Raw genomic sequence first — 25,672 nt, 5'->3', positions numbered from 1 at the left:
GGATACAAGAGCAATTCTTGTATTAAATAAATAGCAGAATAGATAACAAGACTGTGCCTATCTCTGAGAGTCTATGAATCGAAAAGTTTGTTCTGCCAAATAATCATCAAGGGCTTAGCAGAGAAACAGCCCTTGTCTTCCCGCTGATATCTTTTAGCTGGAATGGAGGTAAAATACACAGCAAATAGCTATAGCACATATCTCACTTTCATTATCAATCCCTTGTTATCTGCTGCTCCTGAGATTGTACCAGCAATGGCTCCAAAAGACAGGATATAGAACGAGATTGAATTTCAGAAAGCCTGAAAGTCATGAAATATTTATTTCTACACAGGAAAAGGGGAATTGGAATGATTCTTATGTGAGATCTAGTCATTTAAGTTATGCCCTTAGCCTCAGTAGGATCAGCCCACAAAGGACTTCAGGTACCCCACCCCTCTACTTTGTTTGGTATATTTCCCTAGTCATAATTTGTATCAAGAATAGTCCAGTATTTTAATTAATAGCACTATTGCCTGCATTGTCTGTAACATTTTGAGGTAAGAGAGTGGACTGAGGCAAAACCTTCATTAAACTTTAAAAGGTTGGCTTATGATTATGTGTAAGAATCGAACTTAGATAATTACTTATCAAAGCCATTTTCATCAAAATCCATTCATTGGGTTATAATCACTTTTTCTAAATGCAAAAGAAACACAAAAATACAATCACTATTTAAACCTTGAAATTACGATAACATTCAAAGGCAATATTGTAACTTGATTAAAATGCAATCATGAATATAGTTTTATCAGAATTTCTAAATAAAAAATCCCTGCTTGATCGCCTAATGTTTTTGAATTCACGTGGTGTGCCAGACATTTGGCAGCATATGCTTGATCACATTATTGCTACTATCCATGAAAAATCCTGGTATACATTTCCTGGTGAGTAGAATGGTATTTACTTTTTTTCTTTAGTATTTCCTTCTCCTCCCACCAGAAGCATTTATATCAAGGCCCTTCAGTATTGCCACAGATCAGAGAAGTCATGACCACAAAGTTCATTCACAGAGTTTGGGGTTATGAAACTTGTTATAATAACAATCATGGAGTGTGGAACAAGGAAGAAACCAAAGTAGAGTGAGGGCATGGTATAGCTTCTCTCCTGATTTTGCCATGGTTTTGCCAGTAAATCACAATTCCTTTTTGAGAATGACAAACTGCATTTTGTGAGCATTTTTTTTTATCCTGTCTATTCAGAACATCATTCTACTTCGGGAAAACTGTTTTTCCCTATCTGTTATCATGTGTCCAGGTGGAGGTTTCCAGACACGGTTCCACTCCTACTTTTATCTGACCACTCAGCTGGAACAATCAAAGGACTGCACACTCTCACCCTAGTAATTGTATAGAACATGGGTAGATAATCCAGGTTTTGCCAGTTGAATTTATCCCAGGACTTTCTGAATTAGAAGCTAGTTCTTCAAAAACAGACTGGAGGTTAGAACTGGAAGCCATGAATTATACTGAGTAGAGAAGGGTATGAGTTAAGATGCTCTTGGTTACAGTTCAAAGGAAAAACTAAACTCGATTTCTTATACATGTAAATGGCAGATGAGAGGTGACATCAGCGGGAATGGCAGAATGAAAACCTCAAATATCCTCTGCTCATTAAAAGCAACAAGAACACCACCACCATTTTTTAAAAATCAACATTTTCAGAACTGTGGGAAGTAACCAAAGACTTGCAACAATCTGAAGAGTGTTATTCAAGAAAAATTTCTGAATCTCAGTGACAACAGTGAGCCTGTGGCAATTTAACTTGTCCCATTCCCATCCCTTAGTTCTGCAATAGCCTTAGTTCTCTCCTTAGTTCTGCAATAGCCTGGAAAACCAACAGCCTGCAATCATGGTGAAACCAGCAGCCTAGCAGTCACTGATGAGAGTACAGGGCTAGAGCTTTTTCAAAGTCCCGTTCTCAGATAACCATCACCCCCTGACCTATCTAGAAATTCCCTGGAAAATCCAACTCCAAAAATTGCGTTTATTGGACCTGAATCAAAGCTCACTCAGCTCTGATCTTTTTCCTGGGGGCATTTTAAAATAATCAGCAGCAGTTGTTTAACACTGCAGTTGCCTGATATGGCAATAACAACTGGGGCAAACAACATGTGATTAAAGAACTTAAACAAAAAGCCTAGGGGTTAAGATATCTAAGGAGAAATTTGAAAAGCTACAACAAATTCTTGGGAATCTAGGAGGCTATGTGCATGCAATGGGCTATGTGCATGTCAAGGACTATGCGTATACCCCGAAATTATAAAGAAGGCTCTAAGCACTCACCTCTGGCTGACCTTGAGCCTCTGCATGAGCAGGAAATGAAGGGAAAGGCAGAGCTGCAAACTGCCTGCTGGAGCACTGATGCCATACCCCCACATGCATACAAGGCCACTCAGAAAACGGGAGACTTAAAGAATCTTTGTCCAGTCATTAACTGGCCATTAAACTCAACATGTAGAGACTGCAGAGCTCACAGACAATAAAGAATAAAGGCTTTTTCACAGGTAGTTAGGCATGAGGTGGGAAGGAGAGGGCTCTCCCCCCACCACTAGGAATGTTAGGTGACAGTCGGGCAATTATCACATTGCCTTTCTAAAAGTGATAACTTGGCAGCTGGCACTAGGGAGAGGCCATTTCCTGATGGTCCACACCTATTGCAAGACTGTTTTAACTGAATGCAAATGCCAGGGAGAAGCAACTTCCTGGGCATATGCATTAAGAGACAAGACGGCGGAGTACGAACTTCCGGGAGCACTCCGTTGGAAAAGGGAAGAAAGCCTCAGATGGGCATGCGCACAACTTCCTAAACACACTGCATGTGCCCACTTTCCGAGGGTCAGGAGGGCACTGTGCATGCAGGCAACCCACCCTAAGGGAAGAATCATGGGAAAGGCGCCAGCCTATAAAGTCCTAAGATTAAGGTTAAACACCACCCTTGATCTTAGTGCTCACCGGGGCTCTTCTAAGCATACTTTCCTTTCCTTTCTTTTCTCTTCTAAAGCCTTTTAAATAAACTACCACTCCTGCGCTGAAACTTGCCTCAGTCTCTTTTTCTGCCTTACGCCCCTCAGTTGAATTCTTTCTTCTGAGGAGGCAAGAACTAAGGTTGCTGCAGACCCATGTGGATTCATGGCCAGTAACAGCTTCAAATGGTTAGTGCAGGAAAGCCATTAAACAAACATAACAACAATAAGTAGCAACAACAAAACACACCGATAGGAGAGAATCTAATTTCCAAAGTTGCCGCACTGTATTATTTCAAATGTCTAGTTTTGAAATAAAAATTATGTGACATGCAAGGAAATAAATAGTAAAAATAAGTGAGTCAACAGAAACTGTACCTGAGGAAACCAAGACGTTGTACCTACTAAAAATATTTTAAATCATCTATTTTAAACATGGTTAGTAAATTAAAGAAAACCATGTCTTAAGAACTAAAAGAAAATGTAAGAACAATGTCCTAGCAAATTGAGATATCAACAAATAAATGTAAATAAAAAATGAATAAATGCTTTTTGATATTATCCATATTATCATGGATTTTGCATCTATATTAATAAGGGATATACATCTCCGGTTTTCTTATTATGTCTTTTTTATTACTATTTTCACCTCTTTACTTTTTTGAGATCTATTTCAATTTTCTATTTTATCTTGAGTTTTGGTAGTTTGTATGTTTCCAGGATATCATTTCATCTAGGTTATCAAATACATTCACATATAATTGTTCATAGTATTCCCTTTATAATCCTTTTAGTGATCAAAAAACATCTTACAGAGTGAAACTCAGGACCAGAAGGCTTCACTGACAATTCTATTAAACATTTAAAGAAAAATCAATACCAAATCCTTCACAAACTCATCCAAAAAACTAGAAGAGAAGGGAACATTTTCCAACTCAATCTATGAGGCCGGTATTACTCTGATATAAAAACTCATAACACCAACGTTACAAGAAAGAAAACTGCAGACTTATCCTTCTTATGAATATAGATGCAAAATCTGTGACAAAATATTAACAATCTGAATTCAGCAACATATATAAAGGATTATCCACCACAGCCCAATGGGATTTATCCCAGGAATGCAAGAATTACTTAAAATACAAAAATATATTAATGCAGTTACTATATTAATATAATAAAGCACATTAATATAATAAAACACAAAATCCAAATGATTATCTCAATAGACATAGAAGAAAAGCATTAGAAAATAATCAACATCCTTTCATAAAAAGAAAATACTCAAAAAACTTGAAATATGAAGCTCAACTCAATGAAGAATATTTATTAAAAGTCCACAGCTAACATCCTACTTAATTGTAAAAGACTGAAAGCCTTTTCCCTAAAATCAGGCACAATACAAGGATGTCTGCTCCCACCACTTCTAGTGAACATTTTTGGAGGTTCTATACAGGACAAATAGGCAAAAAAGAAGAACTGAAAGGTATCAAGATTGGAAAGGAAGATGTAAAATTAACTCTACTTATAGATGATCTGAGATACAAAAAAATCTTAAGGAATCCATCGTCATAATAATAAAAACTACTGGAGCCAATAAATGAATTTAGACAATAGAAGATTGTCTAAATAAAATCAGTGAAAATCAATTTTATTTATACATTACAATGAATAATCCAAAGATAAAATTTTGAAAAATTATTTACAGTAACATCTAAAATAGTAACATATTTAGGAATAATTTAACAAAAGTAGTAGAAAACTTGGACACTGAAAACTACAATAGTCATCGTGAGAAATTAAAGACGAGCAAAATAAATGGAAATACTTTCCATCATTATGAATTAGAAGAATTAATATTGTTAAGATAGCTATATTAACAAAATTTTCCTACAGATTCAATGCAATCTCAATCAAAACCCCAGAAAACTTACAGAAATTGATGAGCGGATCCTGAAATTTAGATGAAAATGCAAGAATAGCGTAAACAATCTTAAAAACAGAGAACAAAATTTGAGAAATCACATTTTCCAAAATTAGTACAATTTCCAAACTTACCCCAAAGCCATGAAAATTATGTAGTACTGGCATAAGGACAGATACATAGATAAATGAAAGGGAATTGAGAGTTCAAGATAATCTCTTACCTTTATAGATAAGTCATTTTGGACAAAGGTACAAAGAAATCAAATGCAAAAAGAATCATCTTTCAACAAATGGTGCTGCCACAACTGGATATCCACAAGATAAAGAATAAAATGGGATCCATACCAAACAGCATATATAAAAATTAACTCAAAATGGATTACAAACATAAATATAAAAGGTGAACCTATAAAACCCACAGAAAAAATAGCTATAAATCTTGGTAACCTTTAATTAGGCCTTGATTTCTTAGATATGACACCAAAAGCACAAATAATAAAATAAAAAAATAGATAAATTGGGTTTTATCAAAATTGAAAGCTTTTTTCCTTCAAGGAACACTATAAAGAAGGTCAAAGATAATATATAGAATGGGGGAAAATATTTGCAAACCATCTTTCTGATAAGGGACTAGTCTCCATACTATATAAAATACTCCTACAACTCAATAACAAAAAGTAGCCCAATAAAATGGGGACAAAGGACAAGAACAGACATTTCTCCAAAGAGATATGCAGTAACTAACAAGCACATGAAAAAAGCTCAACATTAGTAGTCACAGAAAAATGCCGATCAAAACCACAATGAAGTATCACTTCAAACTCATTAAGATAGCTAGAATAAAATGGATGGTAAAGAACAGATGCCTGTGAGATTATGAAGAAATTAGAAACTTCGTACATTGCTGGTGGGAATGTAAAGCAGTGCAGTGGCTTGGAAAATATTCTTGGAGTTCTTTAACAAACCAACATAGAAGTTACTATATGATCTAGCAATTTGACCCTTTCTTATATACTCCTCAAAATGAAAATACACGTCCACTCAGACACACGTATACAAATTTTCATAGCAATTCATAAAAATGTTATTCATCATTGGCAAAAAGTAGAAACAACTGAAAAGAAACAATGAAAAAAAACTTTTATAAACTGATGAATAAAAGTATGGATAGTGGATAAGCAAAAGTGGTAAATCCATACACTGGAACTATTACTTAGCCATAAAAAGGAATGAAGTATTGCTGCATGCTGCAACATGAATGAGCATGGAAACATTATGTTAAGTTAAAAAAAAAAAACAGACACACACACAAAAACATATTGGATGATTCCATTTGTATGGAAAACCATAGTAGGTACATCTATAGACACAGAAAGTAGATTAGTAATTTTCAGGAGTTGAGAAAAGGGGAGGGGAATGGAAAATGACTGCTAATGTGTGAAAAGTTTCTCTGAGGGATGATGAAATGCCCTGAAATCAGATCATGGTAATGGTTGTACAATTTTGTGAATATACTACAAAGCACTGAAGTATACACTTTATGAGGGTGAATTTTATGCCATGTGAATTTTATCTCAATAGAAAAAGAAAAACAGTGATATAGAAAAGGCCAATGTCACAGTAGGCTAGTGGCACAATCTAAGGCTCCCTTTGTTGTCAAATGTATGACTTTGATTTCTGATGTCAGGGATAGAGTTAGCATCTCCAGAACCATATAGATTTTCCAGCAAATCTGGAAGAAGGTGGCATGCATACTGGAGAAGTTACAAACAAGTGTCCACTTAACCCTGAAAGGCTGAAGAGTACAGCTAAACACAGAACGGGACATAGAGAGGGAATCTGAGACTTAGACTGGGTTGCATTCTTTTTTGTGGTTTAGTTATCACCGCCAATAAAGTCTCCCTTTTTCCACTTAAGCCATTGGGTTGGATTTCTGTCATTTGCAAGTGAAAATCTGGAATAATACCTGTATTTAAAGAAAAACAGCATTCAAAATGGCTTAAACTAGTATAACACTAAAAATAGGAGTATATTGTATAGTGATGAGTGAAAGTGAAGATATGAGAGTGTTGTATTTCAATAGCATTGGCCAGAAAGATATTAATGGATAATTTAAGCTCAAATCCTTAATACAATGATTCTGAAGCTAGAGAAAAAATTTTGATAGAATCAAAGCTCAAAATGTTCAGGAAGAATATTACTGTGAATTATCAAGCCTGGTTGTTATGAGCAACCTGTGCTTGACTAATCTCTGTGTTTTAACGCAGTGAACAAGTATTTATAGTAATGCTACTGAATTATTTTCTAGGCCACAGAATAAAGTAGTCCAAACAGGTTTTTATTTCCTTCCGTACATAAACATGGCTTATATTCAGCTTTTTAAGAAACAAAAATTTATTCTCCACTGAGTGTTGTTTTCTTTTACTAAATAACTCAAATTAATACAATTTTAACTTTTTTCAGATAATTTTGCTAATAATAAAATCAGCCTAAAGAAATTATGCCAGGAATTTATACTGCATCTCCTCCAGCAATATACTACTTACTTACAGGGCCATGGTTATCAAATTCATTATTCATCTTTTAGTATCTATTAAAGTGTGTTTTGGGAGTGAAATTAAATTATTTACTCATAGAATAATTCATTTTTATGCTACATATGTACAATTAATTTTAAATAATAGAATAATTGGATTGAGCTGTATACCACTAGCCTCTAAAGGAAATCCAAAATGTCTTAAATTAGTCTGATTTATCTTTCAGTAATAAATGAAAGATTAATATATAGGTATATAACAACTTCCTACCTGTAAACAAATAAAGAACAAGTAAAATGCAAGAGGTGAATGAATTATCTTACTTAACAAATAAAAGTGCACATGATACACAATTACTGACCTAACTCTAAATGATATCAAAAATAAACACTCACTGATAAATGAATAAATTCTTAGATACACACAGATACACAAATAACAAAGGCAGATCTGTAGATGAGAAAATTTTAGTGACCTATGGAAATTCTTTTTTGTTGTTGTTGTTGTTTTTTTTTTTTTTGAGACAGAGTGTTGCTGTATTGCCCAAGCTGGAGTGCAGTGGCGCAATCTCAGCTCACTTCAACCTCTGCCTCCCGGTTTCAAGCAATTCTCCTTCCTCATCCTCCCGAGTAGCTGGGATTACAGGCACTGCCACCGTGCCCGGGTAATTTTTGTATTTTTAGTAGAGACGGGGTTTCACCATATTGGCCGGGCTTGTCTCAAACTCCTGACCTCAAGTGATCCTCCTGCCTTGGCTTCCCAAAGTGCTGAGATTACAGGCGTGAGCCACTGCGCCCAGCCAGAAATTCTTTAGAACAGGATTGTTGTCCAAAAATATTTGGATAAACTGGAGATCCAAACCTATTTTCACAAGAAGATATGTATGTGAGTGTTTGAGAGAGAAACAGAGACAGAGAGAAGGAGAGTTAGAGGAAGAGAGAAGAAAAATAGCTCTATGGGATGGAAAGTACAAGGCTTCTTGTTGGTAGCAGGGAATTCCTGACAGTAACTATCTGACAATAGCTAAAAGTCCAAACAAACAAAAAAATCCTTTACTTTTTGGAGGCAGAATAAACTGCAATTTGGAGCAAATGGATTATTTTCTTAAAAAAAAAAAAAAACTGAACCCTTGTTTCCAGAAGTAAAGATGCACAGAAAAATATAATAATTTATCCAAATACATGTAGCAATTGCTTACTATATGCCACATAAAATGTGTTACTGGTATCTTGGAAGATTTTTCCCTATTTAGTGGGACATACTGAGTCTATGCATATTGACTGATTCATACTGATTATTTAGCCTTTGGCTAATTTTGTGAAATCAACAAATTGATAAACAGTCTTCTGCTTAGTTGGAGTCAGTGTTTTAACATGCAATTTAGAATAGTCCTATGTAGTGGATTTTTTTTGGTCTAGAAATGGGTTTAGTTGATTTATTTTTTGTATTTTGGCCCCACAATAAGCCTGCTCACTCAAGGATCTTCAACAGTTAAGCTGTCTCTGTGTAACAAGCCCATGGTAGGCCTGATGCAGCAGTAAGAAATAAATGTGTCTACAGCATAGAAAGTGTTGTCTTCCATATTGGTAGGAAGACAGCTGAGTGTCAACGTGGCCTCTGCCCAAGCCCACTGGATGAAACAGCCCCATTTCTTGGCTGCTATCACTGAACAGGATTCTCAATACCTGCAGGATACTTTGACTCCTGAATTGTGGGAGTGTCTCTGAGAAACAGAGGGTGTCTTCGCAGAGCTGTTTCTAGTCAATTATTTTATTCTCAATTCTTGTGACCTTTGCACTACTTGTTGGCTATTTGGGTGGTAAACTGAAATGAAACACCACGGATGCCAGTCAGAATTAACATTCTTGTCAGTCTTCAAATCCAGTCCAGCATTTTGTGGTCTAACTTAGCTCATTTGCTATTCCACGAAGTAAGTAAGATTGGTTAAAATCTTTTTGTACTCCCACTGCATGTGTCAGAGTGAAATTCAAATAAACAATCACAGGTTACATTAAGGATAATAACTATATAAGTCTAAATATATTTTGATGGAACAAATGACATAAGTATAAGATATATAGGGAAAAGATGCATATCTAAGAAATCTTTAGTATGCTAGATCCATCTACTAGTGAAAAACAATTCTGTAGCCCTAATATCAACAACATGAACTGATGTACAACAAAATAAATAAGGTCACCGTTGTCTCAAATATGTCCTTGTAATTTAGTAAGCATGAAAATGTAAATAGAAACGTTAGCTCCCCGAGATTACCAACCACCTACTGCCTAGGTACCCATATCTTCAAGGTGCCAAAGTAAACCACAAAACAGATCAGAAGCATCCTCCTGGTGGATCAGTTTTATTGAAATATTTCATAACAAGTTACTATATATTAACTTTTCTATAACATCAAATATTTTCTCATCAAAATCAGCATAGGTATATGTGGAGTAGAAGATGAAATTTATTTGAATTTTGCAAATTAAAAAAATGGCAAAGAAATGCTAGACATTCAGAGAGCAGTTTCCCTGTTTCACAATATTCACTCCTTTCCTTATGACATGAGAAATACATTAATGAAAATATTTGAGAAGCATTAATACATGATTTTAAAAGTCACCATTATGAAGGTAATTAGTAAATGCTTTTAATACTAATTAGAGTGACCAGAGAAAAATGTATCTGGTAGTCTACATTTACATTATACATTAAAAGCTGTCAGTGCCCCCACCCGGGGGCCCTTTACTTAGACAGTCAGCATCCTGCAGCTCCTGTAAGTATTGGCTGCGAATAGCTCACAGCTGCCCTCTATAGTGGAGAATTGCTTTCAGCCAATGAAAGCCATCCTACTTGGAATGTCACAGCAGCCCCCAGACAATGGTTGACTGATAAGGAATGACTTTCAGATTCCAGGACTGTCCCTGGGTCAGGCCCAAAGCTAAAGGCTGAAGCTAGACTCCAACTGAGACCAAATCCATGCTTAACTTTTTCCACGTAAAAATGGAAGCCACAGCATGCTTCGATCACTCCTTTTCTCCCAAGAGGGCTCTCCCAATAAATAACTTGCACCAGAATGGCCAAGCAGGTTCTGCTTCTAGAGAACCAGGTATAGGCATCATATTTATGTTTGTCTCCACACCTGATCTACCACTAATTTTATGAAATGCTTAAAATCTTTGTAGTTTGTCCTGCCCAGACCATGCTTTGTGAGCTTTTATCTGTCTCTGGTTATCTTTGACTTGACTTTTTCTTTCTCTTTGGATTGGTTTCGATGAGACATTATGTTTGTGAGCCTGGAAGGGAACTTTAGAGATAACTGCAGGCAGTTGGGTGTCTCCGTATATGAAAACTCAACCCATTTCAATGTTTTATCATCCTTAAAATTATACCCAAAGGACTATAAATCATGCTGCTATAAAGACACATGCACACGTATGTTTATTGCGGCACTATTCACAATAGCAAAGACTTGGAACCAACCCAAATGTCCAACAACGATAGACTGGATTAAGAAAATGTGGCACATATACACCATGGAATACTACCCAGCCATAAAAAATGATGAGTTCATGTCCTTTGTAGGGACATGGATGAAACTGGAAAACATCATTCTCAGTAAACTATCGCAAGGACAAAAAACCAAACACCGCATGTTCTCACTCATAGGTGGGAATTGGACAATGAGAACTCATGGACACAGGAAGGGGGACATCACACTCCGGGGACTGTTGTGGGGTGGGGGGAGGGGGGAGGGACAGCATTAGGAGATATACCTAATGCTAAATGACGAGTTAATGGGTACAGGAAATCAACATGGCACATGGATACATATGTAACAAACCTGCACATTGTGCACATGTACCCTAAAACCTAAAGTATAATAATAAAAAATAAAAAATAATAATAAAAAAATAAAATTAGCACATTTGTCTTTATGTCCAATTAAAATGTGTCCTTCTTTCCTTCAAGCTCATTTTTTGTTTATAAGATCTACTTATTTGGGAACATAAAGAATAGCTCCCTAGCAATTCCCTCATAAAAATTTACCGATTAGATTTGTGTCTAGATCATTTTGCCAAAAGCCAGTTCTTCAAAAGCCAATAAACCAGGCAATCCTGCAAATAACCAAATTTGCCAAGTTTGCTTGTTTTTTTCAACTATTTAATTTTAATTGGCTGATTCTCATTTGGTTTTCAAAAGAGGCCTACAGGCTCAGACAAATAAAATATACTTTATAGCATTTTTATGTGAGTATAATGCAAAGTAGTCAACTAATATTAAATGCTTATTAAAAAACAAGCAAATTCTGTAAATTGATTGTCTGTCGACTAAATGCTTGCATCGTTTAGATACCTAGGCCATATAGTCTCAATTTCTTCTGTATTTTCTACTGTTTAGAACTAATTTCCACCCATCCATAATTATCTAAACTTTTCTGATATCAGAAACATTGGGATATGATCTGTCCTCAAATAGGTTCAAGTTTTTGTTATTTTTTCCCACGTATTAGAATACATATTGTTTCCAACTTAATTTTAGTACTATCTATATGTAATTACTTGAGAAATCCAAGGCAAAGATTTTGTTTTCTTCTTAAGAATGTTTTTTTCAAGTTGGAAAAGACACCCTTGCCCGCTGATGGTGGGAATAATAATTGCTACCAACTGTACTAAAAATAGATTGGGAACATTTATTAAAAGACTTAAAAATAATCTCACCCTTGGATCATTAATCCAATTTCTAGTAATTTTCTTAAATAATCAGGAGGACAAAGATTTGCTGAGATATTAATTATAGCATTTTTATAAAAATTTAAATTTAAAAAACCCCAGAAGTTCTAGTTTCAGAAATTGATGTTTCAGAATTCAAAACATGCTATCAATAATTTTAACTTTCTTTGCTGAAGATTCTGTTCCTCTTCTTTATTTTTTTATATGGTGTTTCCCAGGACAATATCCTGTGCATTGACTCAAATTTTTTCAGATGCCCTGTCCTGAAAAATTCTGTGGCCAGAAAGCAGAGATATGTTGATTAATTTAAACTAATTAGGATCTATCTTTGGCACTTCAAGCAAAAACAGTCTTACCCAAATCATAGGTTGAGAGTAAAGGAAAATTAGTGATTAAAAGAAAATTTTTCATAAAAATGAAGAATGATTTCTAGTGTGGGAAACTGAAGATGTCCTTCTATAATGATACACACTTGTAATCATGTAGCCATTAAAAGTTAGATTGTTAAAACCTGTTTAATTCTAGAGGCCATGCTTAAGATTAAATGTTACATTAAGCGAAAGCTGGGGAAATAGCCACGTATGAGCGTCTGAGGCACAATAGATTTTGACCTGTGAAGAATGAAGAGCTATATGAGCTCAGGCATAATGAAGGAGAGAAAATATTTATAAATAATTCTGGAGAGGCAGGCAGAGGCCGAATCATGAAGCCTCTCATAGACCACAGTATTCATTTTAGTCTTTGTCCCAAGTTCAGTGAAAGACATCATAGTGTGTCTAACAAGAAGTATGCATGATATCATAAATATTTTTTAAAGAACAGTGTGACAAATGTGTGGAGAATGGATTAGAGAGGGCCAAGTATGGAAACAAGAATTAATAATTTTTTTTGGAAAAACCAGGAACCTCATGTCTATTTAGCTATATGTTAAGCCCATTTCCAATGATCTCACCATCACCTTGTTACCTATGTTCTGCCATTAAGCACTCCACCATGTACACATCAGTTTTGCTGAGGGCAGGAACCATATCTACACATATTTTGCATCTCTTTCTATACCTAATATATCCTAGGCATTGCATGTTTGTGAAATCTCTGTCTGTGTGAGTGTGTCAAGACTTTGGAAAGGGTAAAGACTTTGGAAATTTCTGTAAGTTTTATTGAAATACATACAATACACTTAAACTTTTTTCTATTAACAAATATTATATTAAATAACACAGTGATCCCATCTTATCAAAAGGTATGTTGAATCTTAAACTATGATTCAATAATGTTTTAGAAATTACTGAGCCCAAAATATATTTGTGATAACACTACCATAAATAGTTTTTAATAGAATTTATGTAAAAATTGACTTAACTTTCATTGTTGTACCTGATATTTTCTGTAGTTAACAAAATTTTTATAGGCAAATATTGCATAAAAGACTAAAAAGATAAAAAAAGGTACATTTTCCATTGGTTCTCATAATATTTAGGTTGTTTTCCTGATATCTGAGCATATATGCAGTCAAGTTTTATACCTTTGTATATAAATTTGAGGGAAAAGTTTTTCTAAGCAAAAGGCACCAGGCACTTAATATTTACTAAGCAAATATTTTCTAAGCAAAAGGCACTAGGCACTTAATATTTACTGAAGTCTTTTATAATCAATATTTTTATATCAATTTTATAAAAGCAAAAATTAGGAGATAAAGAAATTGTTCAAAGTTATCTAGCTAATTGGTGGATTTAACTTTGAACCGTACATATATAGTCAAATCGCTATTTAAAAGTTTATGTTCTTGCTGTGGTTTCAAATACTTTCAGTGAACGTTGAACATTTCTTATTCTCTAACGTGGGATTAGATGCTTCTCTTCTGGGCCCTTACAATACTTTATTCTCACCTCTGTCACTATATTTGTTTTACTACATTTTAACAGCCTGTTTACTTGCCTGTTTTCCCAACAAGATTATAAACTCCTTAAGTGTAGGAATTGTGTCTTTTTCTTAGGCACATAGTAAACACTTAAAAATTAATTTAAAATAAATGATATTAATGTTTTAATATTAATTTAATATAAACGATATTATGATGTAAAGATATTTATTTTTTATAGTAGCTGAGGAAAACAGCAAAGCCTTACCACTTACAGAAAGTGTTCAGTGAACTAGAGCACCGTAATTTCTTAGCACTATCCCATGAAAAGAAGAATTTGGAGTATATTTAAACACACACACACAATATATAGCACATTTTTTTTTGAAACATGGCCATTTGGCACTGCTTTAAAGAAGCCTCCTTAGGACTGATCTCAAGTACATATTCTTGAAGGGAAAAAAGCAGGGATGGGGATGGGGGGGGATGAACCTTCATATAGGCAAATTGGCATCATTTGATCATTTGTCCTTGGATAGCATTTCAGCCAAGAGAGACTCAAGACTGTGTTGGCACAGCCAAATAGCATTTAATGCCACTTGTGGGTATTTCAAAAATTTCATGGAAAAAATAGTTCTCAGGTTTCTTATTTAATAACATGGGTGGTTGCCAGTGATGAGAAAATGCCAAACCTATTTCAATTTTGAGGTTTCAAGTTGAATTTACTCAAAATAAATCTTATCATATCCCCTAAAAATAGTTGCTACTGAAGTCTTAGAGAAGTGTGTCACTTATATACCCATTTATATTTGCAGAAATAATGCTAGAAACTTATTTTAACCCAGTATTATTTTGTTTATTCAATGAAACTTTGTTTAAATGGGTTTTGGTTCACTAGCAAAAATATGACATATAGAAAAAGGAAAGATGAATTGTCCAGAATAGGATCCCAGAAAACTCAGGCATTGAGAGAAAAGGCACAAAATTAATTTAATTCATTCAACAAATATTGCAAAGCAGTTCACTTAAGATGGCCACCTAGTAAATTGCCACATTTCCAATTTAGTCAAATGTATGCTTTTTAAACACCCTTCTGATATTTTGAGTACTAAAGTGTTTTTGCGATCATAGACGTGTTGTCACAGCTTTTTTTTCACCTATTCATTGAATAAAATTGGATAGATGGTTGTTTATATGGATGTGCTATTTTTTCTTCATAAGAATCAAAATAATGATTAATCGCATTTATTCCTCAAACTGCTCCAAGCCAGAAAGAAATCTCATTTAAAGGTTTCTTAGTAGCCTCTGGGGCAGTAAGCAGTGATGTCCAATCTCCCCGTAACATGCAAAGTACGTTACCCTTCTTCTTTTCTGCTTTAGTTCCCTTTTCTTCTCCCTTTTTTCTCATAGCTTTTCAAGGTCTTTTGTTTGTTTTCTTTACGTACCTTTTTTCCTCCTCTATCTGTCATTATTTCCAGGGAATTTTGGATTAATGTAATTTAATGTTTCCTGTGAAGTTGTGTAGGATCAAAATCATGAAGTCGTTCAATAGACAAAGTCTGTTACCTGACACACTTTTATTCCCTTGATGTTTCCACACATTTTCAGTCCTGGGGTGGGGCCCATCATCCTCACGTTTTCTGTCTTTTGTTATTCCTGCGAATTTCCCTGAACTAATCCCACTTAATGGCATACAGTCTAAATTACAGGACAGAGAGTTCTTCAGAGCTGACTGACACAAGCAAAGCAGAGCCCAGGCTAGCTAGGAGAAAAGCAGAGAAAAGAAAGCTAAGGGAGCTGCTCTCTTTTTATTCCTTATATTTATTCTTGATGATCATAAGCCCCCATCCATCACCTTTTGTGTAGAGATGGGTTCCAATTTTCTGCAGCCCCATCCTAAAATAGGCACTGTTTTAACTACGTATCTTCATTTTTTGTCAAATCAGGTCTTCCTTTGAAGCTAAAGACTCCTATTAGGAAACAACTTTCACCCCTATTTGCTTAATAATGTGCTTACCTGTCTTATTCCCAGAAAATACACACACACACACACACACACACACCTCTTAACATTTTCTTTTTTAAGACAACCTGCAGTTTCAAAGACTAGTAACTAAAGTTTCTTGCCATCATATGCAATGGTCCATAGTCCCTTGCAATGACAAGGTGGCTGAAATCTTTGGAAGTACAGGGCTTATTGTCTGGCTTCTCCCACAGTTCCTTGGAGGTTGCCACATACAACCATCCTCACCTGTCAGATGCTTCTTTCTATCAGCTTCATAGCATCAGCCACAATACTGCTTACTACTCTGACTAGTTTAGGAAGATAACTAGAAGGTTTCCCTGAAGTCATAGCTTAAGGTATTTTAACTGTTGCCTTCTGGGGATAGAAATCCTAGTTTTGATTTCCAAGCCAAAAAGGAGGGTATTAGGTTTTTCGTTTTTAAAATTCAGTACGTAGCGTTATAAATAAAGTTTCGGTGCCACAAAAGAAATAGCACTCAAATATAAAATTTTCTTTTTAATCCTCAGCAAGGCAATTTACTTTTATAGAAGGGTGTGCCCTCACAGATGGAGCAATCATTCTCAGTAAACTATCGCAAGGACAAAAAACCAAACACCGCATGTTCTCACTCATAGGTGGGAATTGAACAATGAGAACTCATGGACACAGGAAGGGGAACATCACACTCCGCGCACTTGGATAAGGGAGGCGAAGGAGTTCTTATCCCTGACACACGTGCTGCTGTGTCGTTCCCCTATTGGCTAGGGTTAGACCGCACAGGCTAAACTAATTCCAATCGGCTAATTTAAAGAGCGTGACGGGGTGAGTGGTTTGGCAGGAAAAATAGTTATGACAGAGCAGGTAATTGGAATGAGTCAGGGTGGAGTAGGTAATAGAAAAAGTTGCTTTATGAGGAAGTTAAGTTTAAAAGTAGAAGGCAAAGAATTGAACATACTGACATATTGATTCTTTGAAGAGAAAATTTAGAACTCATATCTAACAATAGGAAGGGAATTTTAGGGTCAGCAAAGTTTATCTGTATCTCTTTAACTTTAAATTACATCACCTAGGTAGACTATTAGGAAGAACAGGTATGAATTGTTAACATAGTCATAAAAGTACTAGGTATATTAATTATTATTTTAATTTTAAAGCTTTCTGAAAGGTTAAGAGTGATATGACAAATATATGTAAAAAGACTTACCTGCATGATGTAGCAGTAGACTTTAGCAGCTTTTAAAACTAAAGTGCCTCATTTCACAGGGCCTCAGTTTACTTGACTGTAAATGGAGGATAATAGTTCTGAGGAGCCGGGCGCGGTGGCTCACGCCTGTCATCCCAGCACTTTGGGAGGCCGAGGCGGGCGGATCACGAGGTCGGGAGATTGAGACCATCCTGGCTAACACGGTGAAACCCTGTCTCTACTAAAAATACAAAAAATTAGCCAGGCGAGGTGGCGGGCGCCTGTAGTCCCAGCTACGCCGGAGGCTGAGGCAGGAGAATGGCGCGAACCCCGGGGGGCGGAGCCTGCAGTGAGCCGAGATCGCGCCGCTGCGCTCCAGCCTGGGTGAAAGAGCGAGACTCCTTCTCAAAAAAAAAAAAAAAAAAAAATAGTTCTGAGGATTAGAAGAAATAATTTATATAAAGGTCTACCATGTGCAAACATAAACATTTTCTATTGTTATTTAGCCAATAAGTTTAAATGACTCATACACACAGAGGACAGTGCTAGTCTTGCTAATGAGGACTAAGCTCTGATTTTTTTTTTTATCTTGCCCTAATTCCTATTTAAGCAGACCCTATATATATTGTGACTTACTTCCCAATCTGACTCTTACTTTCCAACTATATGACAAAGAAGAAAGTCAAAATATTTTACCCCAAAATATGTTTCTTTGCTGTATTTTGAAATAGCCCTGCAAAACTGTCCTTTGTGGGGAAAAATTTGCATCTGTAAAGAATCTCTATTAACATAGCTAGATCTTTTTCTTCCAGGTACTCCCAATCCTAAAGAGATTAACTCAGAGTCTAGTACCTTTTAAAGGTCTGAATAGGAAACACTTGTCATCCACTCTCTCTAAGGGCAGCCACTATAATACTTCAAAAAAGTCTTGGTCACCACAATCTTTTCTCTTAACCTGAATATTTCCTTTCTATCATTCCAGGTCTTTAGACAAACTCAACCAATCGTCAAGTGGAAAAGTTACCTATAGCCTGGAAGCTCCGGCTTTCAGTCGTCCTGCCTTTCTGGATCAAACCAATGTATTTCTTAAATGTGTTTGATTGATGTCTCATGCCTCCCTAAAATGTATAAAAACAAGCTGCACCCCAACCACCTTGGACATGTTCTCAGGACCTCCTGAGGGCTGTGTCACAGGCCATGGTCACTCGTATTTGGCTCAGAATATATCTCTTCAAATATTTTACAGAGTTTGACTCTCTCTGTTGACACTAACAAACAGAATAATAGAAATAAATCAAACTCCTGTTCACACATTGTATTCACATATTGTATTCATACTACTGGATAAAAGAAAATATACAAAATTTCTCAAATGTGATAGAAGACAAATTGTACCAGGAGCTCTTAAAGAGGTATCAACAGCTGCTGTGGGAACTGAAGCTTAGAAAGGGTAACAGTTCTTGGGGTTCTGGAAAGGTCCACGAAGTAGCTGAACTTTTTAATCTGAGCCTTAAAAGGAAAGGAGGTATGAGGTGGAAGTTTATTTATATAAATGCCAATTACACCCAGCAAACCAATAATATAAAAATGGTAGGAGTCGCCTAGACGACTGGCTCCAGGCAGCCAACATGTGCTCTTTATTATTTTCAAGACAGAGTTGAGACGAAGCATAAGGAGAAAAGACTGAACTGAACAAAGAAGTGATCACTCATATTACATACACACATTGCATTGTTAAAGGGATCATCTAGTTTTAATAGAGTTAGGAGAAAGTAGGTTGCCAAATTTAAAACAGTGTTCTTTTTGGAGTTTTTTTGCCATCAAAAAAGTAACATTTCCTTAGGTCATACAATAGAGTAATTCAAAAATAGGTGAATATGTATGTATGTATTTTTTGCATGAATGTGTTTATAATAGATTTTTTATGTGTCCAGAAATGTAACTTAGACTATCATGTCCTTACAGTCAACCAAATTTGTTTAAAATTACTTTATTTAAACTAATTTTCCAATTGCAACATGTGTACAGCTAATACCTTTTCTTCCATGCTGAGCTCTTCTGTAAGCTGTTTGCTAAAATGAAGTCTTATTTTTGATTCTCTGAAACTACTGCCCTGGCTTACACACATCTCCTATAACAGTCCGTGATTTGAATACCACATGTGGAGGAAATGTTTATAAGTGAAAAATGATCTACTCCCAAACAAACTGAGCAGCACAGTCAAGGTCTTCAGAGGAAGAGGGGTGGGGGCTATAAAATAGAAGGGACTCTAGGAGGCTGTTTCCCACTGCTAGCTGCATATGGATTCCAGAATCTACACTACGTTGATACTTATTACTGTCTCTCTCTCTCTCTCTTTTTTTTTTCCAGACAAGGTCTTGCTCTGTTGCCCAGACTGGAGTGCAGTGGCCTGATCACCACTCACTGCAGCCTCGACCTCCCAGGCTTAAGCAATCCTCCCACCTCAGCCTCCTGAGTAGCTGGGACTACAGGCATGCACCATCACACCCGGCTAATTTATTATTCTTTGTAGAGAAGGGGGTCTCCCTATGTTGCCCAGGCTGGCTTCAAACTCCTGGGCTCAAGCGATTTTCCTGCCTTGGCATCTCCTGCCTTGCCAGGATTATAGGCATGAACTAGCACACCTGGCCACTGTCTTAAGCCAGTATATCCAACACACACACACACACACACACACACACACACACACACACACACACACAACGAACAGGTTAAATTCGATGCTCAAAAATACTATCCTGAATCAATGATGACGTTTTACTTTGTGAGGAGAGGAAACAGGAAATGATACAATCTAAAGTGACACCATTGTCCCAGCTGGAGTGGGAATACATGCGGAGTGAGAACATCCAGGGGGATCTAAGACTCTCTTCCTCCCAGCTTGGTCGAATCACCTGGACTTCTCAAATCTTGGTGTTCTTATATTTGATATTTTTACCAATATCAAAGGACTACTGTGAATATGAAATGGGATATTTTATGTAAAACACTTAGCACAGCTCCTGGTACAATGGATGTAAACTAGCATTGTAAAAATCAATTATTAAGGATAAATAGCACTTTAATGACACTGCACAAATGCAGGACCCAAGTGTTGGAAAGATAAAGCAAGCGATGTAAGTTTGATCAAGTTATATGGGGAATTATATGTGGTAATTATACGAACAGGCGACAGAGAAATATTAGGTAGAAGAGGGCAGTTCCTCGGCAAAGGCCCCACTCACAACCTTGGATACCTGCAGCCCTAAATAAGGACAGGCTATCCTGTTTTTGTGCTATAAAAGTTGCCTTTTGGCCAACCACACTCCCTATCCTGTACCTATATAAACGATGAACCCCAGGCTCTAGAGGGAGATGAGGAGACAAGGAGACAAGCAGATGAACAGCAGAACGGCACAGCAGAGAAAGAGAAGGAGTGTCTGAGAACCAAAAGAAGTTCAGCTGGGGCAGTCAGAGAGGAGTTCGGCTGCTGGACAGCCAAACTCCAGGGGAAGATCCCACTCCATCCCCCTTCTAGCTCCCATGCATCCACTGAGAGCCACCGCCACCACTCAATAAATCCCCAACATTCACCACCCTTCAAGTCTATGTGTGACTCGATACTCCTGGGGACACTGGACAAGAGCTCATGACACAGAAAGTGTCACACAGGCCCATTACAGAAAAGCAGAGGGGGTACTGAGCTGGTTAACACTTAAGCAGTCTGTGGACAGCAGAGCTAAAAGAGCACTGTAACACTGGGGTCACAAGCACCCACCATTAGATACTACCATGGGGGCCAGACCCCAAAGCGCTTGCCCTGGCTCCTGCACCTGCTCATCTGCACGCTGCCGCTCCTGAAAGGGGTTTTCACAGTGGTGGTGTGGAGAGCCACACCCCTGTCACAGGCCCTGCAAGGGGAGCCAGGGAACTCTTCAGTTTCAGTAACAATACCCATTAATGCTACTATCTTAGGTGTTATGTATCAGTTTTTACCCCAGAAGCAGATCTCTAATATGCTCTCCATTTCTCTTTCTCATTACAAAAATAATGAAAATTTCTGTGGTCAATTAAATAAATAATTCTGCTTGCAAAACTGTTAAACTAAGTTCTAGGGAAGTAAGAGCAACCCTAGGAATGGACTGTAAGTATGAAGACACTTTCTTTTTTACTTTGAGAAAATCACCCTGCCAGTTTCTCAATTTATGTGGCTTCTCCTATAGTAATTGTAATATTTTAGCAGTTTAAAATTAGATGGTTTCTCAAATAGTTACAACTTACTAGAGGCCTTGATTTCTCAGTGTATTTCCTCCAAAAACCAACGTTCTCAGAATGAAAATGTTAATGCAATCATCATTAGCATCTGAGATTCTTCCTTTACAAAATCGGAGAGCCGGTATGTTGAAAGTACATTGACCAGGTACATCTCACTCATTGTTGCTTAACAGATATCTCGCGGGGAAAAAAGTAGTGGCAAAAGACCAGGTCGACAGAAACACTGAGAGAAATCATACACAGAGGAAGTGCTCCGTTTCCTTTGTTCTTTATGTGTTCTATAAATATTTCATGTATTTGTTAAAGCTGTGTTATTGCTGGAAGCCAGCCTTCTCCCTTGTTTAATTCTTCTCCCATCCTTGAAGGCTAGAAATGTTTGAAATATAGAGTCTGCATTCCTTGTACATGTTTTGTTAATAAACAACATGAGAAAATTAGGAATAAAAACTTCTTAAAAGGAGGAGAAAGAAAAATAACTAGGATGACTGGCAAGATAAAAGTCTCTCAACACCCTGGGGGTGAACTTGGGGTAATGACATTTATCAAAATTCTACGAATTGAAAATATGAGTGGTTGGTTCAAATGGGAATGAGAGTCAGCTTTTTCTTCTCATGGCTATGTTTGCCTTCCTTGGCCCATGTGGCAGGAAAGTCAGGCAGGTTTGAGAGGCTTTGTTAGAAAGCTGCCTGCGGGTGGTTCATCGCCAGTTGTGTTTACTTCAGTGCTAAAAGGGTATATTTCCTGTTTAAATAGTGTGCAACTTTGAGGGCATGGGACCTCTATTGGAAATGTCAACAAAACCATTTCACTCACTAACATTTTAAACCCAGAAGCTAGAATAATGGAAGAAATCAATAAATCAGAAATAAACATGGAATTTTCTTCCTTTGGAGACCTTAATGACCCTGTTGTTTCAATCTCATCTGGGTTGTGAATTGAACAGCAGTGGAAAGGTTTGGGCTTTGGTAGACATACATTTCAGCTTCTCTTTTTTCCCTTATGAACATGACGATGAGACTACTACCATTATTTTTCCTCTCAATATAATAGTATGTGTATTCTAGGACAGCATTAATCAGTTGGAAAGGTGTGATCTACTTCACATGGGTATAAAAATAGTGTAATCCAAATGTGGATACAAAAATTAACTTGCACAAATAAAAAAGTGTCAAAATCTACAACAAATTCCATACTGTGTTCTGTCTTTTGTAGAAAATAGCTATACCGTTTAATATATGCCAAACAATGTGTAACAAAATTAGCTCATTTGTCTTCAAACCATTTTATAAATCTCCGTTTTACTGAGGGGGAAATTGGGGCTCAGAGAGATTGAGTCCTGGTCAAAGTTCATAGAGCTGATACACATGGAAGTCCAAATTCCAATCTATGCTTGTCCGATTGAACACCTGAGCACTTAGCTGCTCCCATACATTCTCCAATTAGAAGTTATATGGCTGTACTTGCTTAGGAACAAGGCTGGTTCAACTCTTATAGACAAAGTCTTACTAAAGACATTTGAATCACAGAAGCTCAGGGGTATTGAATGCTAAGATTACCATATAATGCATAGTCTTTCAAACCATGATACTTTGTTGAATGAAAGAATGAGCTAATAAAACTTTCCTAGAGAAACAGGTATAAACCAAGACTGATCAAGATCAAGGAAAATTGGAATGCTTGTTCTTCTGCTTATAATCTTGGCTGTCTTACGGTTCATGAATTTTTTAGCATCATACTAATATTAGGAATTATAATTTAACTATATAATATATATAATAATAATTTATATATTTATATAATTTATATAATTATAATTTAAGTTTGCTATTAAAATCCAGATTTGTTTATATACATGTCTATTATCAGAGCTAATTCTTCAGTTAGGAATTATAATTTTCTTTTTACAGATTTACAAAGATTCAGAGGAGAGAGTTTGAGTTGTAAAAGGGCAATTAATTGGGAAAAATTAGGATTCAATCCTAGGTTTTAAATATTACTCTTTGTTCTTTTCTTTTGTTTTTCTTGCTTCCTAAATGCCTAGGAAAAGCTTACCAACAAATTGCTGTGAAACCTATCTCGCAATTATTTCAGTCATACAGAATTCATTAGTTCTCAAGATGGAACTTTATTAGATAATCCATTTAGAATATTTCATCATGAGGGCATAAAAAACAAATACAACCATCTTGTTTCCCACTTCAGATTCTTAGAAGTGATAAAATGAAGCCAAGGTCAGTGCGATCAGCAGCCTGCTCCGACTGCCCTTCCTTTCAAACAACCCTCAGAACTGACATCCATCCATGATCAGCATTAGGAATCTTCCAGTAAAAGATGGCCAGAACACCACAAATCACCAAATGTTTGAGGAAAAGTAACACCACAAAAGTATTAAACCGAACAAACTGAAGAACATAAAAGAAATGTAGTCAATAGGAATAAACAGATTTCCAAATGATATCATTAGAGAGATTGAGAATCTGCTGCATCCACAAAAATACATCAGCTATAGACATTGTAAATTCGTTTGATTTCCATAATAAAAGCTTATTAGCAGACATGGGCAACACGAATGTAGCTGAGAAGAGAATTCATGTGTTATAAGAATCAGTCAAGGAAGTCTCAGAATACAGAGTGAAAGCTAACAAATAATCAACAAGAAGGGATGCAAAATATGAGGAAGGCTTAATTGACTTTGTGGCTAGATTAGAAAATTTCAGTATTCACTTAAGGGAGATCCAGAAGGCTTGAACTAGGCTTCATACGAAAGGAGGAAATAATTCTTAAGGCTTAAATAAGACCTAAGTGTTTGATTTAAAATGACATGCTAAGAGCCACACAACATAAATAAGGATATATTCCCTTAAACATTTTTAAGACATTTCAAAACAGTAATGACAAAAGGAGAATTCTAAATGCTTTTGAGGAGCCTAAAAAATACAGGCTCAACAACCAACGTTTTTTGCTTTACTGGGAACTCTTGACCCTAAAAGACAATAGGGTATCTTTTTCAAATTCCTCATTAAAATTTCGATCCTAGAAATCCATCCCTGACTCTTTGCTAGAGATTCTCTCAATTCAGCAGAAATATAACTCTAGTGGTTTAAAAAAAGTTTTCACTTAACAAGATGTTTCACATTAAGGCAACCCAGAGCTGATGAAAAAATTTCTCAATGCCATTAATATCCAGTAAGCTCCTTCTATCCAAGGATCACTATTCTGTGGGTGTGACTTTTACCTTCACAAGGCATCTAATGGCCATGGGATGACTGGCCATTCTTTCACATCTGCATTCCAAGAAGGAGGAAGAGGAAAATAATGGGAAAGCAGTTGTGCCTATATTGGAAACTATATTCAATACTGTGGCTATATTGAAAGGCAAACTTTCCTAAACATGCCCAGATCTGTACCTACAACTGTCTGTGACCAGACCCATGTTATATGCCCATATTTTCAAAAAAGGTGGGGAAACCTAGCTTTCAGTAGGATGCATTTCTACCATCAACTAAGTTGGAGTTACAGTCACAAGGAAAACTGTCTGAGAATGGATATTGAATAGGAATTCAGCAGGGTCTGTGCATGGCTTTCCTTAGTGTGGCTCACTAATTCTTCTATTAATGAGAACTAATTTCACATGCACTTTTTAAAGCACCTTAACATAGACTTAGTGCATGTAAAGCTTACTGGTTTTGCCTTCAAGTTTATTTTATAGATACTGACAATTAGCCATGTCTTTTCTTTATATTTTTCTTGACGGAGAAAATGTTTTTTTATCTTTCCTCAGCTACTCCATGAAAAGTCACTGAGGTCTTCAATTTGCTTTCTCAAATCTACCTTATTCCTAAGGATTTGTGGTTTTCTGCCTGCCTATGAGGCTCACAACTAAGTCACTTATTCAGATCGAGAATCTGGAAGTCTAGTCATGGTGCCAGGCTTCTAAGTCATCACATGAGTTCAACTTTGGCTAACCAGATTAATGGTGATGCTTACTAGAAATTTCATGGAACCATGCAGACCAAATGAATCCTGGATGTGCTAGAATTGTGAATTCTTGGGCATGTTACTTAATCTCATCTTTCTAACATGCAAATGGAGAATCTCATGCTTATCTTCTACTATTATTGTGAGCAATAATTAGGTAACAAGTGTGA

General features: G+C 36.3%; 1 long non-coding RNA gene across 1 annotated transcript in view; it reads right to left on the bottom strand.

Moving 5' to 3' along the window:
- Positions 1-25,672, bottom strand: part of LOC115835889 — a 57,213-nt gene that overhangs the window by 5,549 nt on the left and 25,992 nt on the right. The window contains exons 5-6 of the long non-coding RNA XR_004030849.1: positions 17,271-17,368; positions 15,628-15,823 (exon numbers count right to left, since the gene is read on the bottom strand). This is a non-coding gene — a long non-coding RNA (uncharacterized LOC115835889). The remainder of the gene's footprint in view (positions 1-15,627; positions 15,824-17,270; positions 17,369-25,672) is intronic.

The sequence above is a fragment of the Nomascus leucogenys genome, chromosome 7b (genome assembly GCF_006542625.1).
Source record: "Nomascus leucogenys isolate Asia chromosome 7b, Asia_NLE_v1, whole genome shotgun sequence".
NCBI lineage: Eukaryota > Metazoa > Chordata > Mammalia > Primates > Hylobatidae > Nomascus > Nomascus leucogenys.
Note: the sequence above shows the minus strand (reverse complement) of the source record. Positions and strands in the feature narration are given on the sequence as shown.